Consider the following 19,757-nt stretch of genomic DNA (forward strand, 5'->3'; position numbering starts at 1 on the left):
AGAGAACTTAGGCGAACAGCATTATACCAGTGAAGGGAGGAATTTTTATCTGCTTTTAAAAATATAGTAACTGAGTATTTAATAACTGATGGAGAAAATGAGTCTTTAGCTCTATGTGCTACTAGGTATCTAACCGATGAATAGTTTGAAAACCATCCTACCTTGCTACAATTAGCAACTACCTAGCTACAAATTACAGCTACGATCCAAAAAATTCTCCAAGAAATACTATGTTGCTTTAGCTTACTGGGAGGAAGAATGACAAGTTGACTGGACATCAACATTATTACCATATAATGCAATACAAATTAGCAATCTCTCTCATTTATCCAAAAAGCTGCTAAAATGAAATATTTAGACAAGCATTTCCATCGCTAGTACAAACAGCAGAAACTAGTCTTGTTATAATATTTCTAGACATCAATGTTCATGCACTGAATATAAAGTTCACCTTTGGGGCTTTGTCTCATGCTGCCTTGTTGCAACTCCAATACTATGTACACTTTCAGAACAATGTCACTGCCCCTTTCCTGCTCCAGGATCCCATAATTCAGCCACAAATGGCTGGATTCTTTTTTGCCATCAGCTGCATCCGGTATATGGGATCCTGGAGCAGGAGGGTGTTTATGGCAGTGCACCCAAGCAGGGAACCACACGTCCTAGCAATAGGCTGTTGGTGTAGGCCTTCCCTGCCACGCCACCTGCCATAGCCAGAGTTGGTCATGAGGTGATTAAGCATTGCTGTCACAAAACCTGGCGGGCTGACACCCTGGGATCCACAACTGCTACATGGTCTGACATGTGAATTGTCACGATTCCAGTGGGGACATTGAATTTTGGTTCCTTAACAGATCTGGGCTTCATGCCAAATTCTTAATAAATCATAATTAGGAGCTCAGATGTTGGGAACTGGTATGATGATCAGATCCAAGCAGGGAATTTGGTTCCAATCCCCTCACTTCACCATGCAACTAGAAGAATGACCACCCAGCACTGAGAAAAGCTCAATTTAGCAATGCATATTGCTCAGTTTAACAAAGTGAATTGTACTTAATAATATTCCGCTCTTAGAGCAATCTGTCTCCTGAACAATTCTACTTCATCACAGCAAACTAGTACAAGAAATTATTTTAACCCTGGCATTAGAATTCTGGATAAGATATTTAATACTCACAACTGGACAAAGAAATAAGGTCATAGGAGACATAGTGTTCTGAACCCTGCTCTTCCCTTTTTATAGATTTGCAATCGTATTGGAGACCTAGAAACATAGTAAGGAAACTATTAGACAGAAACAGATCCTCTTCTTCATTAGAGCTCTACGTGGTGCAGAAGGCAGAGCGGATATTAGTAAGGACAGAGCTCCTGGGCTGAGGTCCAGCTTTGAAGCCCCAGCAGGGAGTCCTCCTACAGTAAAGGATTTCTCTGCTAGCTGGCGGTGGCCAAACCCCATGCCCTTTGTATAATGGAACATACAGACCAGAATGTCAGAATCCATTCCAAGAATTATGCCAGTTATCAGTTAACAAGGAGACTCATTTTTACATGTTTTATAAATGCTGATGGCATTGATATGAAGGCTTTGGGCTTTGCTGGAGAATAAGTATGAAAGAGCCTACTTTACTTCCTCCACTGAGGTTGCTTTTCTAGTTCCAAGCAGCAGGACTGCAGCAGAGTCAAGATAAAAGAGTAGGTCATGCATAATTAAATATTAATTTCTACCAAGTTTTTAGAAATGCCAATAATGTTATTCTCAGTATGTGTGAGAACTTGACTATTTCACCACTTTTCTCTTGAGTGCTTTACTTACACTAACCTGTTAGTGATATTTCCAATAATTTAAATTTATTTTCACCTTTTATAATTAATAGATTATCTACATAAGATATTATTTTCTTAAGCTGAATAATTTTCCTCACAAAGTTAGTCTAACATTAAAAGTCATTTTAGTCTGGCTGCATATTTTGGGGGAGTTAACATTTTCTCTTGGTAACTTTTTTAAAGGAATACCATGTTTGGATGCATTCTGCTAACACTGAAGTCACTATGTATTCTACCATTGACTTAGATGGGGAAAATTAAACCAAACCCAATATTTTTGGCAAATGCCATCCCCTACGCTTGGTTTTGAGCAGGCATCTCATTTTTTATCGGTTATAAATAGAAGTGATATCTAGCAGAATCACATTCCTTGTTGTTAGCCAGCTCTTTAATAGCAAAATATTTGACCACTGCAACATTTTTCTACTGGAGTAGTTAATGGAAACCTTAGTCTAGTTCGTATTATGTATTCAAACTATTTGCCAATTTCCTCTCAGCATGTGAAAACCCTTATTTGTGAGCAATGTGCTTCATATACTGGGAGTATCCCAAGGAAGGCAATTACTGCATAAACCGTGGTTACGGTGTAACGTTCTCCAAAGTATAAGAGCATTAGGCAAAACAGATGAGAATAGCTTTTATTGCTACCAGAGTCTGCAAAGTAAGAGCTACCCTTTAAAACCAACTGTACCAAAGGCTGACCTTTCTTAAAGTAACTCAATCACATTCCACTTGGCAACACAGTGATTTTATCAAAACACTTTCTGTTTTCATAATGAACCTCATGAATTTTTGCTGAATTTGCTTTAAGTTAAATTTTAAGTGCAGGTATAGCTTCTTTTTTAGGAAATACAGAATATTGAATCATTTTGTTCTTTAAGGAAGAAAAGTTAAGGAACACATTTGCACGCATCAGTGATACCTTCCTAAGTTTTATGGACATCTACTTTTCTTCAAAATACCTAGCAGATGGCGCACAAGTTTCCAGAAACAACCACAGAAGTCAAGCTTATAGGTCAAACCATCTTCTCTGAATATTAACAATAGAAGTAGCTGTTATTTAAAAACCAAAAAACCACAGCCCTATTGAAGTACTTCGATATAAAAATAACATGGGCAAATTAAAATGCACTAACACCTCCTCAGAATTCAAACCATTCACAGAAAGAGTGGAAAAATCCAAAAATCATACCAAGGGAAAGGAAAAGGTGATTAGGGTTATAGAAGAAGGAGTTCAGGAACAGTTGTTCAAACACCTTTCAAAGTAGGGCTATGGAACAAAATGGGAAATAAAATTCCTGTTCTAGGACACAGCGTAATCATCTTGCAAGCTAAAAACATGATGGCAAAATTAATCTTGTATGAGCAATGCTTGTATGCAAAAGTCAGGAGTGCAAAAGTCAGGAGATGAAGCTAAAAAAAATCAGTGCCTTTATGATTCCTGTAATGCCAAAAAGACACCTTAAATCAAAACCCAATACATATTAACAATCATTCCCATCAAACACTGAATGCAAGATTTTAGAAGTCAAGTTCAAAACGACTATGCTTTGAAAGTGTTTTGGATGATCAAACTGTGTAATTCACTTATAGAAACAACTTCACAGAGCTTCTCAGTTCATCAGAAATTGTGCTTGGGTGTAAGGTCAGAGGCAGTTTTCCACACCCAGCTGTGTGATTCATCCCAGCTCCATCAGGCAATAGAAAGTTTTCTGTTTTGCTTTCTTATTCATGTCTTCAGTGCTTCTCGTATCACAATGTGCAATACATGCTCAGCTAGAGAGAAGTGATTCTTTATTGTACTGGACTTCAGCTGAGGGGTGGAACGCTGATGACTACACGTCATTTTACTGGTGTAGTCTGCACTATGAACTACCCCAGCAAAGGAAGGTGCAAACATTTCTCCATCCTTCTTTGGCGCTGATCCCTTTCTAGGTAAGTAACTTTCTCACAGTGCAGCTCCTTCTTTCTTTTCCTATTGAAATCTTACTCCTTGAACAACTTTTAAATTAATTGTTCCAGTCATATGTAAAGGATGGACTGGGTGATGGAGTCTTCCTACATTTCAGGAAATACCTCAAGCAGAAGTGATAAGCATCAAAATTTTTTTCTGAGGGCTCAGCTGAAGCCAGAAGTAAGTTCAGCGTTTCAAGCTGGCCATAAGGTGTGGCACCCATTTTAAACTAGATGGCAATGCTTGGAATGTAAAAATAACTGACGCAGACTAAAAGACGCTGTATTCTACCTGGGTTTTTTCCATTATAGATCTGACATCTTAATGATAGGTTAGACTTGAATATTCCTGTATGGAAACATTCTTCTGGAAATGAAAAAATGATAGTCTTTTGATGCATTGGGAGTTTTTTCCCCCAAAATCCTACATAATTTTCTAGAAAGTTATATCACTGCCATACAATATTATGAGCTATTTCCGAAGTCTACCTAAGGTATCAGTTACTGTTCAGTTCTAGGGGTAATTTTAAAAGTTTCCATGGGACTTTATTAAATTCTTGTAGAATCCTACTATTCTTGTTCCTATTAAATTTCATAGCATTTTTCCACAGGGGTTTGCAGTCTGTTAAAGCAAAAGCCTGGAGTCAGTATAATCTAATTTGGACATTCTGATGAATGAATTTAAAGGGAAAAATTGAGTCATCACTACTTTATAACACATTGCCAGACTTAAGAGTAAATACTGATCACCATAGTTTTGGAAATATCTATGACAAAGCTTATGCTCCAAGTCTTTTACTAACTGGTTTGCAATCACAAACAAGCAATCTCAACAATTTCACGCTGATGTAGACTGCTACATGGATCCTAAACCCTTATTCTTGAAAAGATAACTTTAAAAGTCCAAATAATGTAGCTTCTTCCCTCAAGTATTCTTATAGAAAAAAGCAAGCAAACAGAAAATAGTTTACTGTTATCTAATTGGAAAGCAGAGACTTTAGTCTGAAATAAATACATTTTATGACTATCCAGGATGAACAAACAAATTGGGGCAGAGCGCTAATAACTTATGCCAGCATTGCTCCATGCATCAAGGATCTTATATGCTCATGGGAGGGCATTACGAAAATTAGACTAATGTAGCAGAAAGAATGAGTTTGATCTTCCGTTACAGCATTATTCTATCACCATTGCTTTGCATTTCAGGCAACTTCACACCGAAAATCTTCTCAAAGAATGAGAAAAGCGTACCTGCTGATTGGAATTCATCCGACTTATGTTGGACTGTGAGACTTTTGAAAAATATGTAGCAGATGAGACAAGCCGTATTTCCTCTGTGCTTGCTCCTTTTCATGCAGATGGCTGTGTATCTGATGAGAGTATTTAAAATCTTCTCCGACCTCTTTGATCAGGTCGTTAATCGTTGTTTAATCAGCTCCATCCCTGCCTCAAGACCATTTACAGGATTCTCTTCCCTGGCATTTGAGCATCATAAGGGGACTGACCCAAAGAGTCTCAAATGGCAAGTGGGAAGATACTATGAAAATACTGTGACAAGCAGCAAGAGGTTATGAAAGTCAACTCCGGATTCACATTTTGTACTAACTCACCACTTCAAAAAGTGAAGGCAAAATTAATATACATTCATTATTATTGATATTAACAGTAAAGTAACTAGATAAAGCCCAACTTATAGGCATTATATGTAATCTGCTTTGCAGTGATCACAGAATGGCAGCCACCGTCAGCAAAATAACCCAGGAATGCCACCACATGTAGTATAAATGACAGGGGTTTGATGCTGAACATATATAGTCAACATCTTCAATAAGCATTTAAATGAAAATATGCTGAAAGTAACTGCTGATTTACGGTAGTCTTCTTCAGATACCAGGAACACAGTTTCCAAAGGCAGTAAGAACTCAAAACAAGTGGTCTGCAATGTAAATATTTTACTGAAGTTACTACACTCAAGGAAGGGCATATCCCACATCTCTCTCTACAAATAAGACCATCTGCAGAAGTCTACCAGAATATGGAACAGCAGTGTTTTGTAGGAGATGTTGCAGTGGAAACTTTCCTGCAAAGTCTGGCCCTTTACAACACAGAATTAGGAAAGACTTCAAGAAACTGCTCATTGAAATCAACAGAAAGTCTTTTAGTGACCCCAAATTTCTTTCATTAACTTCTAACTCAGCTGAAAATAAACATATTTACTGCAAAATAATAAGCAATGGCAACCTCTGTTACTGAAAAACCCCACATGGATTCTTCTTTCCATTTCACAAGAAAAGTTCACTGGTTGAGTAGGCACTTCACAATACTTTTCTGAATTTTTTACATATGTACATATATCAATATATAATAAAAGCAACTTCTCACATATATGATACAGAAGTGAATATAACAATTTTGTACTTCATACATTTTCTCCATTCAGTGTATATTTTGTGGGCAAACCTCTGAGACACAAACCCTAGTAACTCATTAGCATAACAACAGTATATTAATAACATCAATGGCATAATAAAACAATAATAGCTTAAGGAACATCAACATTTTGTCACCCATGTATCTCCCATGAAAAAGAATACTAATATAAATGCCACTGATAAAAGCATGACTTCATTCTTCCGTCACAAACAAAATATCACTACCATATAATTAATGCCAGTAAACTCACAGGCTGTACTCGTGCATTGCTTTTATCCCCCTTGGAAGGAAATAATTCCAATGGTTTTCATCACACACAAGTCAGTTTTGCTACAACTCTTTTCAGTCCAAAAAGAAAAGCCTTGTTTAAAAATTCATTAAATACTATATTTTCATTCCAGACTCCTATACACAAAAGGAAGGGAATTCACAGTGAGGGAAGGAGAGCTCTTGCGTCAAAGGGATCCTTGCCTGTGGTTGGTTTGCTGTTATCCTCTGAGGGACTGAATTCACGCCATCACTTGCTCTGGCTGATAAACTGCTGCTGCTTACCAAGGCCCTAAAAAGTGTCTTCCAGTGACATCAGTTGTTTCACTGGGTTCTAACTCAGCTGAAAATAAAAATATTTACTGCAAAGAAATAAGGAATTGCAAAAGCACCAAAGGTACTAAAAAGATTTGTTATTGACTATCCGGGTACTGTTGGTAAAATAGGTCTAATTTCTGTTATCAATCAGGCCACATGTTGCAGCATCTGATTCTCACACATCCAGTGATGCAATCTGACTAGAACGATGCGAATGGAGGTGAGTCATTACAGTGAGATGGGACATGCAAGAGCACTGATCCAACAGCAGGCGGGTGAGATTTCTGAAGTGGGGGAAAGAAATCACTCCAGATGTCTGTGAAATCACAGAGATGTGGTACTTCTCCAGAACAAGATTCTGGTTTTAAGAATTCCTAGTTTCAAGAAATGGTGATGGGCAGAGCACCATTCTCTTACTTACTTTCTCCCCATGACACAAAACAGCAGGAAAGCCCAGTCACACGATGGGTAACTGCTGGGTCCTGGGCATCTGGTTTTGCTATGAATTCTGTCTAAGACTGGAAAGAAGCGTCATGAACTAGAACATGTACAACTGGATATATATTTGTACGTGTATATTGTATATTTATTAGACAAGGCGGTGAAAAGTTATCACATATTACAACTATGCTGGAGGTGAAAAAAGCTAAAGGAATGCAGCCTTTAAGGGTACCACTACTCAAAGAGTCTCCAGTTTAATATGACTGCAACAACTATGCACAATCGTTCATGCAGGCTGATATGGGATTCTACATAAAAAATCCTTTGAAGAGGATTTTAAAAACTGTATCCCAAAAACTTTTAGAAAGTAAATAAATTCTCCTTTATATATGTCTCCAGGAAGGTATCTGGCTTCCTAAAAAAAATCTTATGCTTATGGAAGTGTGGAAATCCAACTAGAAGTCTAGAACACCAATTACAACTAAGTCCTTGTGCTTGGTCTACAGATCAGTGCACATTTGGACAGCAGACACAAAAATATAAAAATCTTTTCACAAATAAATTCTAGCTTTCCCTCTCTCCTTCCTCTTCTATTTTCATTTGAATGTGGAATTTAAACCTTCAACAGTAAAAAAAATATAAAATACAAAAATACTGTGTTCGCTGAAACACAAAATTGCCACAAGTACAATAAATAATAACACTTTTTTTCCTATTCATACAGCAATATAAACTACTGTTTCTCCCGCATTTACTGATTTATTTAAATGTCTTTTCTCCCCAGCACTGGATATAAACCGTAGATTAAAGTTTTCATGCTGTTTCTCTACCTATCTCTTTCAGTATTTTGCAGACTCAGAATGAGTCAAGTTCACCTATTCTGCCATAGACTGTGTAATTTAATGTCAGATGCTTTGGTATAAATAAGCACCTTTAATCAGTTTACTTATATTGTATTTCTCACAGGTTGTGGAAGGGAGATTGCTACTGCATTTTGGAGTCATCAAGGAAGTGTGACAAAATTAGCTCATGGTAAAAAATATATGTAACAATCAAATGTTACTTCCGAATGCAAGGTCAAGGCATTTAAAAGCTCTGGCTTTACACTAAAGCAGATGTGTTTATTAAGACATCTTCTGTGATTCATTATCAATTCTAGAAAACAATTTTGTCTCCTGAACAGAACAGCATCATTATTCATTGCTTTTTACTTGAAAACTCCTTGCTGCTATTTGCATATGAGTGAGTCCTGCTTCTTAAATAAAGGAAAGAAGTAAAACAGTATGTAGTATTGTTACTTGTGAACACCAGTTCCAACCTTCATTGTTGGGTACAAGACCTCATAAAAGCTATTCTTTGTGTTCTTCTGCGCAGTTAAGACCACGCATCAAAAGACAGTCCCATGTCAGAATGTTTTCTGCTGGAAGAAGAAACTCTTTTCCATACAGAAGAGAATATGGGAAACTTAAAACTCCATGATAAACGTGAAAAATCTTCAAGAGCAAAGAAGAATTAAAGGCAAGCTGCTGCAGCCTCTAAACTCTCCAGCAAAGCTCTGTTCTAACAGCGTGAAAGGAAGAGGTGGAGAAGTAGACAAATGACGGTAAATTGAATGAAGTAGGAGGTTATAAGGGAGGAAAAAAGGTAGTATGTCTTCTGGAACTGACATTGCAGGAAAACACCAGAAATTTGGAAACTGAAAACAGAAGTGGAATGAAACCTTTACTTGCTGTGTGAATCACTGTTTGGCTAGAAACCAGGAAATAATTGCTGGAACAGGCAAACAGTGAAAAGCCATTATTATAAGACCCTCGGCAGGAAACAAGCAAGATGACTTGGGAGAAGCTGCTGGACTGGCTCCGCACAGTTTCCATTGATGATGCAGGTTAACAGAAAACAGGAATTAAGGAACAGACCCCTGCTCATCGCGAGATGTAATACCCCAATGGTCTGATCCGATAAGCTACAGGAAACACTGTACCCAAAGAATCACAAATTAACTTGGTAAGAATGAATCTGCCTAAGCCAAAGGGTGACATTAAAATATCTAGAATGGAAGCAAAAGATTTCTTTCCTCCATCCTTCCATTTTTTAGTTTTAAAAGGAGTACTTTTTTTCCTACTAAAAAAAAAAAGTTTTCCATAAAGTGTTGGCTTTCCTTGGAAAAACGCTGATTCATTTTTTTAAAAAACTTATCACTGAGAAATACGCAGAGGGCTTTAAGTTTTATTATGGTTCTGGATCAGAGCTGTAGTTTGAGAGTCTGGTACTTCCATGAGCGGAAAACTGAAGCATAGCTCTAAGAAGGCAATAGCAGAAATAAGCTACCTGGAAGCATTTCCAATTCAAAACTTGAGGTTTTAAAACAAAAACTTTTGACTGAACATTTTTGGGTTTTCAGTGTTTACTTTTCATTTTTTTGCGAAATAAAATCAAAAAGTATTCCCATTAGCTTTAAAGGCAAACTTTTAGAATAGTTGCCTTTAAACAGAAGTAGATTATTTACTTAGCTTGATAATTTTAAGTACAGTTGAGTAGGACATTTCGTTGAGAAACAGCAGGAGGATCAGATTGTATTATACTGGGTTTAGTCCAAAAAATGCTATTCTATCCCACAAGATTATCAAGAGGTTAAAGCTGAAGACCTTACTCCGCTATATTTACAAAAGTATAAGGCACAAACATTTGCTGAAAATATAATTTCTGTGAGGTTAGATACCAAGTTACTAGTCGGAAATGACTAGGAGCTATTGCAATGGGAATGAGCAAGCCAGCACTCCTGTCCAGCCTCAGAGCGTGCTCCGAGTGAACTCCTCCTTTGAAAAGACTCACTGACCAGAGCTATATCTGACCGCTTGTGCAATTAATAAAAATATTCAGTCCTCACTCTTGGCAAGTCTGACTTCTGGGTGGTCATTAAATATAACAATATTCAGCCTTTGTAACACCCATGAAGACACACTCAAGTGAAGGAGAATTTAGCCCTCAGCCATTAACTTAATTAGCTTTTATTCTGTTTTTTCAGGCCAACTCAGAACACTACCAGCACATACAATTTTCCCATTTCTTATGGATGACACAGATCTGAGCAAATTGAAGCATCTCAGAAAACATGTATCTTTTGGTGGAAATATACATTTCTGGTGCGTACTGATGTCTTTATAATTTCACCTTCTTAAGAGATAATAGTGGTCTCTTTCTTTTCCCCTGATGTAAATTAGAAGTACCCTTATTAACTCAATAAAATAATAATGGTGAAAAAGAACAAGTAGCAGGCCTATTATACTCTTGCATTACATAAAAATGGTATTCCTCAGTAGAACTTTTCACTGTGGCTGGTCTCTAGAAATTAGAGCTCTAAGAAGAAGACAAAATATTTACACAGGATTTCAAGATTTTGAAATTTAACTTCATTCTAAATTTTAAAAAAAAAGCTTTTAAAAGCTGTGCGCTCTATCAAAGAGTGCAAAGAACAAGGCTAGTAGGGAATGATATTTCCCCAGAATACTCTTTCAGACTCCTATGCCAGAGACTGTGTCTCTCATTAAATTGAATTTTCTTTCATAAATTTGTCCAGTTGCTTTTTAAACTTATGAAAACTTTTGTTATCCACAGCATCCTGTGACAGAGAGTTCCACAGCTGAATCCCACGGGTTTAAAGGAGCATCTTCTTCTGCTTTTCTGAACCTGCCTGCTGCTACTTTCATTTCATGCCCCAGATCTTGTTGGAAGAGACAGTGAGCAATTCCCTCCTCAGTTTTTCCATGACACTCGGATTTTATGGATTTCTATCATATCCTTCATTTGCAGGCTAAAAAGTCCTACCCTTCCTTCATTCTCCAAAAGGAAGCAGTTTCATTCCTTTGACCTGGCATGCTGTTTCCATGATTTTCCACCTTCTGGAGTTCTACTGCATTTCATCTGAGGCATAGAACTGAAATTTTATATACAGTCTTATGTATTAAAGTGCACAACATGCAATGCAATTATAATGCTTTCTGGTTTGTTTATATTTTTTCCTGATTTTTCTCAATATCCAATTTTCTTTTTTTTGGGGGGCCACTACTGAGTATTAAGCTGACATACTGAGCTGACTGATACTCAACTGACTGATATTCTGACCCTGCTTTGTGCAGGGGGGTTGGAGTATAATTTCTCCAGACATCTCTTCCAATTTCAACAATTCAGTGAGTCTGTGATTCAAGCTTAGGGGACAGCAGGTGAAACATTTCTTCTTTGCCACCGTACAAGATACTGGAATCGCTCCTGTCCCAGTGCTATGCACAGCCTCAGCAACCCCCATTCAAGAAAAATGCACGCAAACTGGATCAAGCACAGAAAATCATTACTAAGATGAATGGAGAAGGCAGAGCTTATCTTCCACAAGAAAACTATATGAACTTAGAGTCAGCCTAGCAGACTGAAGCCTGAAAAGGTTTTTGATTGATGTCTGAAGTACATTAGAGAGCTAAATATGGTGAATGTCTATTTAAACTATATGACAGCATGGAATTAACAACGAACTGTCCAGGTGTATTAACCATTCTTGAAAATATTCAAGCTAGAAAATAGGAGAAAGATTCTATGAAGGTTTTAAACAATATTTCCATCTGCCAGTGACTCTGGCAGTACCAAAGCCAAAAGCTCATTATATTTAATACGGAGTTTACTGAGTTTTGACATTTCTGTGAGTTCTTTCTTTCTTGAAACTAAATGATGGGGAAGACAATGCAATTTTTCAATGTGCTTTAGCTTTCATGGAAATTCACATTGTAATGGAATATGACACTTTTGAAATTTCCCCATCCACGTCTATCTCAGATGGAATATATGCAGTTTGAAACTATAAGCTATAGCAACAAGTAAGAGATAGGCTTTCCACCAACTCTGGATAAAACTCTTAACAATTTAATGAGGAAAAACTTCAAAACTCTCAGATATGTCTACACTGAAAAAGAAAGGCAAGCCCAGAGAAATACAGCTCTTGAAAAAAGCGATTAACGACTCAGAAATTACAGCTGCTAAATCTTTCTAAGGAGATGTGACAAATGTTTACAGCATTAAAGCAGCGATTTTTCTATTACCTCACATAAAGTCCCTTAATAATGACTGGAAATATGAACAAATTGCTTGTCTATCAGGTCAGAAAATTCAAGACAACAGCATGTATTTTGCCTATTAAAACAGAAGAAGAAAGTACGATCAAATTAACCAAACTGAACAGGCTTCTAAACTTGCTTTTTAAAAGTTCGTGTTCCCTGACCTCTCTGTTCATTATGCATTTAAGCTATACAAAGGTGGGGCAGAGTTTGGAAACCCGTTGGTCTCAGCCCTTGAGAGATGTTTAGCTGCTGATGTGTGAGAAGACCCAGCATGTCAGATTTTATTTGAGCTGCAAAAGTCAATCTGGTAGTTAGGAAGTACAGAGCATGGGACATTATACAGCTCATAAACTCTATTAGTCAGAGTGTTCTACACAAAAGTCCTGACTTTTTCAGAACTTGTTAAAAACATAAAAGCATAAAAGCATGCCCAGTGGATGGCTGCTGCGATGAAAGGTCTGCCACTCCATTCACATGGCTTATGCCTACTCATAAACAGCTTTGTGTAAGACCTCCTCTTCTTCCCAGGCACAGTGTCCGTTTGGACACATATGTACATGATGTTTTGTGGAGCATGACATGCAGAGGCATGTAGACTAAGGTGAGATACCTGTTTGTTTTCTGAAGAAAAAGCAACAGAGTCCCTCCAACACTTCACAACTGAAAAAAGTGCTTTAATTTTAAACAGGAAAAAAAAATTATTCCTTCCACTTTTTAGAAAAATATCAGTGTCTCTGAGGATTGTTTTACTCTTCCTTTCACAGAGCAATGGTTACTAGAGTCTCTCAGTAGAGGACACAAGTCTCCCTACAATTCACATTTTAATTCTGATTTTAATCACTCTCTCTTGCCAAGTCTTAACCTCACTAAGGGAATGAGACATACGTCACTGGCTTCAGGGGCGTCAGTTTGAGACACTTTTTTGTACACAAATTATTTCTGGAATATGTTTGTAAGACGTACAGAAGTGTGTAACACTTAAATCTTTAATTGCTATTATAATAGATTACAGGACTATCCCTCTTATTAAAATGGTGAACTTTGACAGGCTTTAAACCAATTACTCTTGTGTGGTGGAACAGATCACATCTAGCAACAGCCAGTCCAGTAAACCCCCATTCTGCCTAAGGAGTAATAACGATGGCAGCTACTTTGTAAACCTTCTTTTGAGAGCTCCTGGGGATAGAAAATGGGTGAACAGGTTCAAGGTAGACTCAGTTGTCAGTGTTTGCTTATGGATCTTTTTTCACTGTTTTAATTTTATGGCTCAACAGATTTTGTTTGAGAGTCTTTTGGATACCTGAGCTGATTTAACAGGATAATTAACTCATTTAGACTTTAGTTTTCTGATCAAAAATTTTTAATTTGAAGGTGGATACATTTATCTGCCCAAGCATATTCCCATGCCTTTTTTCGATGTAATTCTCCTGCCGCTTATTGAAATTTACTGCTTGAAGAATACACTTAAATATTTCAGCCAAAGGATCTGGCTCAATCCCACCTCATTTGATGGGAAGTCTTTCAAAGACTTTGCTGGAAGTGGATGGGTTCCTAATGGTTCCCTGAACTAACACCAGGTCTAAGGGGCAGCCATGGTAATGCTGACTGGCTGTCATTTCACTTTTTTTCAGAAATATTTAGCCAAGTACCACTACATTATATTCTCCTGTGTCAACAAATGCTCAACATTAAATAACTTTCTACAAACTACTACAAGTTAAAGAAAACTTCTTTGGAGTTTCCTGGCATTCTGGATGGAGTGCAGCTGAAGACTTCAGCTCCAGCTTCACTACACTGCCATTTCAGCCATCCGTTTTCTTTAGCTCAATGATTTATGATGATCAGAAATGATTCAAAGACCATAGCTATAATGCACATGTAATCCTCAGTAACGTATATCTAATAATATAAATATGATGAATCTTAATTAACTTAGATTCTACAATTTTAATATTCTGCAGCCAAGATTTACTGACATCTTGCAACCATTAACTAGTTATTCTTGTACTAGCCTGTATGGAACAACTAAGAGAAATGATATATTAGCCTTGTCTCTGCAACATACAAGAACTTCCCATTATACATAAATGGAATCATCTGGGACTGCATCATCCTAAATAGTAAAATAAATGTGGAACTAACACTATCATCTAGATGTAACTCTACATTTGGCTATATCAATATGTGCCATATTCTACTTAAAATAAATAGCTCTTCTCTGGTCTTAGAGAAACAAGCTTATTTCAAAGTTATCAGTTATGGAATATTACTTTACAAAGTTAGATTTTCAGCTTTTCTGTAACTTCTCAAGTTGACTTAAGCATTAATGCATCACATTGTGACTATGGTCAGATAATTGATCTAAACCTGCTTTAGCTAAAAAATACTCTCATATTAACACAAAATTTTAATTGAGTTCTCATTCAAGTGATCAAAAGTCACAAGACTATAGCTGATTCTGTATCCATCCTCTATTTTAGCATCATCATTTCAGTTTATCCCATCAGTCACAACACTTAAGGTCAAACTGTGTTAAACACGACGGAAGATCCATTCTATGTAATACAAACCTCTGTAACATAATTTAGACTTACTCTGATGCAATATTGTAAATTACTTGTGGTTTATACGTTCAAATAATAAAATTCATGTAGCTTATAATAGGGTTTGATATTATTATTCTTATGTTAATATAATATTGAACACATTAAAACGCAACAGGATGCAAAGAATCCAGCTTGTACCACTTCAGTTGAGTGGAATTAAGATCTTTGTAACCAAGAGGCAGATCAAACCCAAAACATAAATTTTACTATCTGTCTACATAGTTTAGAAACGTAAGATAGGAGTAAGTTCAGTAGGGCAAAATAGTATAAAGTAAATTTACTACTGAAATACATTTTCCATTGAACAGACTGACATTTCTTTGAAGGTTTGCAAAAGGCACTTTATGACCCATTAGGAATCAAATGTTATATTTGTGGCACAAGTGCATACACTGTAACATTTATTGAGTCTATTTATCTGAGATAAAACACATACATAGGATACAAAATGTGAAAGCCATTATAATATTTTGCCCCCATTTATTTACCTGGCCAGGATACACTATTGAATTTCACAACTCATTTATGATGGAGTCATGGGAATATGGCAATTGCATAAATAACACCCCAAGTCAAAATGCAAAGCTGTAACCATTGAAAAAGTACAATTGCTTTTTATAGCAGTTCTTAATCTGCTCTTTCCTTACCACGGAAATATAACACATTAACCATTTATTGATCTTTGATGTCATCATGTGACCTTTAAAATAAAAAGGCGTGGATGTAAACAAAAACTCTGTTCCATAACAGATTAATGCAGTTGGCCTTTCTCGTGACATTGTTACAGCTTCCAGAGAAAGTGTTTGTGACGTTGGATGCCAAGCGTTGTAATCGCAGCAAGCGCAAAAGGAAAGAGAGGCACCTTGGATCAGAATCATTGGTTTAGCCTGCGTAATGAGAAGTAACCCTAAATAGAAAATAAATCTAAAAGAAATTACATCTCTCTGGAACCAATGATTAGAATACAGTTACCAGTCATGAAATTAGTTTTCAACATCCAACCAGGCCATACCCACACTGTATATATTCCAGTATGCACACATCTCATATCCAAATCACTTCAAGCTAGGAGTGCTGGAACCTCCACACACAAGTGATTAAACTGACAGGCACAAGTCCTCCCATCTCGTGCAGACAAATGAACGATGATGCTCACAAATACATGGCTGATACTTGTGCATGAGGAATTGTGCGTGTGAACTGCGTTGAGTTGTTTGGCAGGAATCAGCGCTGCAGGAAGCGTCACTAGAGATACAACATGGCAGATTGCAATCAAAGATTCAGCATGGTGAGTTCGGAGCTGGAAACATCCAAGTAACTGATTCCTCTCAGTATTTTGTGAATGCAGAGGATGTAACAACTTACGGATGACATTTTGCCTGCACTGAGGAAATGAGTGCTAATATTGAAGTCATCTGCTTTCCTTTCTGCTGCCTTTTCTTTTTAATTGCACGAGTTATGCTAGAATACCCCTAATCAGATAAACTGCTGAGTCATTCAGGATGCACTGCTGACTCATGACTGTTTCAGTGTAGTTGTATGAAAGAAAGGCCTTACAGAAATTGTTTTGGTTAAGTACCTGCAGCTGAATTAAAATTTTCTATGCCGGTACTACTCACATAAAAATAATGATAATATTTAAGTGCGTAACTACCTTCTTGCCTGTGCGAAAGCCCAATGAAAGATTTACTTGCTAACAGGAAAAAAAAAAAGGAAAGGTATTCAGCATATTCTCAAACAACAGTCTTCTAAAACAGAAAAGGTGAGATAAATCTCACAGTTTTAGAAAGGAAAGCGTTAAGTTTTGTATCAGGAAACAACCAATGTCTACCATGTATTTGGTCTCAGAATTTTACCACCATTTGGAAAGCTGGAGCAAGCGATATGGAGAGCTGTTCTTCAGGTTTCAGCATTTATTCCAGAGGCCTTCCCGGCCATTACGCTCTCCCCCAACAACTGTAGTTGACGTTCTACATCTTACTTGATATTTCCACAACAGAAGTAATAGGACATATGTTTTCCAGTTACAATAAGAACAATGTGCGGAGAGACGAGACTCTCAGACAATGCAGTGCCAAATACTTTTCTGTTGCAATGATGTGGCCCCACTGATTTCAAGATGTGGCTTTAGGGATAAAAGAAAGAATGGAAATGCAACTACATCACAGACCAGCTTTTGAATGAAGAGACAGAATACAGCAGAGTATAAGCAACATTATGAGTAACATATAATTATGTTTTAAAGCAGAACTATGAATCAAAATATTTATTAATGGACCCCCTGAATTTATTAATTTTGCTAAAGAGGTAAGCCACTAAACTGTCTTCGAAGTGGTGTTAATATAAAGGTCAGTCAGTCATTAGCAGCATAAAGTATCCTCCTGCACTTTGGAGAATTCGAATATTTAGTAATGGATGTTAAAAGACAAGCCAGAGTTCTTTCAGCACATTTTAGCTGAAAATTGGAATATTCTTCACATAGGAATGTAACATACAAAAAAGGTAACCTTTTCACTATAGAAAATGCCAGTACTACACTACAAAACAACAGAAACATTAAATTTCTATTGCTTTTTTTGAAATGTGACTTTGTAAGTGTTGGCTAACAGTGAGCAAGGATAGACACTCAGCAAATATTACAAGTACTTTTTACCCTATTTATTGCAGATGTAAGGCATTCAAAATTCTCCCAGACAAACTCCACCTGTGAAAACCCAAACAGCATAGAGCAGAGGCAGCTGGGAAGCCACATTTTTTCTTTCATGGAAAGTTTTAATCAGAGAAAAAAATATTTTATTAAATTCGGGAACAGGGTCTGTATAAAACATGCTTTTGATTATCAGAATTGAGAACATTTGTATATTTTCAGATTTTAAGAAATAAATATACCAACAAAAGTTCTTCTTCTTCCATCCCAAAAGTGCTATTTAATTGAAAAGCCATTTTCTTTCCAGCAAAAAAGAAAAAGTTTTGATGAAAAATGTCCTACTTGCAACTACTAGTTTCAATGTTCAGACTAAGAGTCTGGAAACCATTGACACTGATAAATTTGCTAGCAGTAGCAGAGCAATGCTGCAAGCTTCCTGCAATCCCCACCTCCCTTCAGGGACCCAGAAATAGCTGCTGAAGTCCCACAGTGGGTTTAGCTGATTCATGAGAAATGCAATTAGGCCAGGAAGAAATGCACTGATTAGTTTTTTCTCAGACAGGTTCTGCTGCTAAGATTGCAGGTGAGGACTGCAATCTTGGAGAGGCTTTTGGCTCATAAGAAACTCAGCCAAACTGAAGAGGCAATACCAACTGTCCTCATTAACTGCCTCTTAATCCACAAGTATAAAGTAATTTGTATTCTGCTTGTAGGGATTAATCTAGGCCAAAGCATGAGTTTGTAGTGAGCCTAGTGCACAAGAAAATCCCAAATACTGAAAGAAAAGCTTACAAAGAAAAACATGGTTAAATACATATCTTACCATCTCCCAGTTTTTGCAGCCTTACTATAGAGTTCTACAGCATTTCCAATCAGTAACAAGCTGTATGTGTCAATAAAGGAAGTTTGCGTGATGGGCATGAAGAATTTAGTTACTGAACCAATCGTCCGGACCGAGTAAACATAACAAAATTTCTTTGTAAAATATATGAAGCATTTACCAACAAATAAATGAAGAAGAACATTTCTTACAAATTCTTGTCCAGTTATGTGACTCCACAATGCTTGTGTACTGCACATGTAATTGTTACAGACCAGTCTTGGGCCACAGATAATTCACATTAGCACAATAATTTTCCCTTAAATGGATTATACCAATCCTTTCCTCTACACATGATGAAAATGGAGCTTGTTCTTCCTCCTCCCCTAGGTTAGGGGGAGGATTCAGAAAGATTTAAAAAGACATTAAACATTATTGCTATTGACAGGTCCCAGGTTTATAATATCTGAAACCTTGCATTTTAAAAGATTCTTACGACTATTTTGACAAGCTACCATGGTTGCCACAGGCCTCTGAAATGCAGAAGGCAGAATGTCCTTAAGCTAAAAAAGTGCCTTTTCTTTATCCCATTGAATTGTACCCAGGCTGAGCTGAGTTACAAATTGTTTAAAATTGACATTTTCTTCTTTTACTTAAATTGCTCAGGAATATTTAGGAACATAGGACTGGAAGGGATCTCCTAAGTCATCAGATGCCGTCTGTAGGCACCACGTTATATAGTCCTTTTCATAAAAGTATTGAGCTCCACCTTAAAAGCAGCTGTTCTTTTTCTGAACCCACTACCTCATTTGTAGGCTGTTCCAGAACCTCATATAATTAAAAAACCTTCTGCTCATTTCCAGCCAGAATATATTCATGGCCAGCTTAGACCCGTATTTTTCACAAGCAAATACTGCCCTTTAGCTTAAGTAGCTCTTTTCCGTGTCTTGTATTTATTCCCTCATGTACTCATATTGTCTCCCAGTTTTTCTCCTCCTATGCTGAACAAGCCAAGTCTTTTTTAGTTCCTTATCCAAAAATAGGTTCTCCACTCCCCTAATGAGCTTCAGGAGCATAGCAAAAATTAACTGTCCATGGGCATCTTAAAGGGCCAGGTCTGCACCGCTGCAAAGTAAAGGCACATGACACACTGGGAAATACTCAAACCTACTGGGGACCCATGACTAACCTAGAGCTGCTGCACCACTCTTCCCTAACCCAAATCATTGAGCATTCATCAGTAATTTCAGTTAAGAAAAGGACAAAGCAAAAGTCCTGCAGATGCACCTCTTTTTGGAGCTCACCACTGCCATAACCTGACTATTCTGAGGGGTTATGCCTTGGCTAAG

This window comes from Gavia stellata, chromosome 15 (assembly GCF_030936135.1).
Source record: "Gavia stellata isolate bGavSte3 chromosome 15, bGavSte3.hap2, whole genome shotgun sequence".
NCBI classification, from domain to species: Eukaryota; Metazoa; Chordata; class Aves; order Gaviiformes; family Gaviidae; genus Gavia; species Gavia stellata.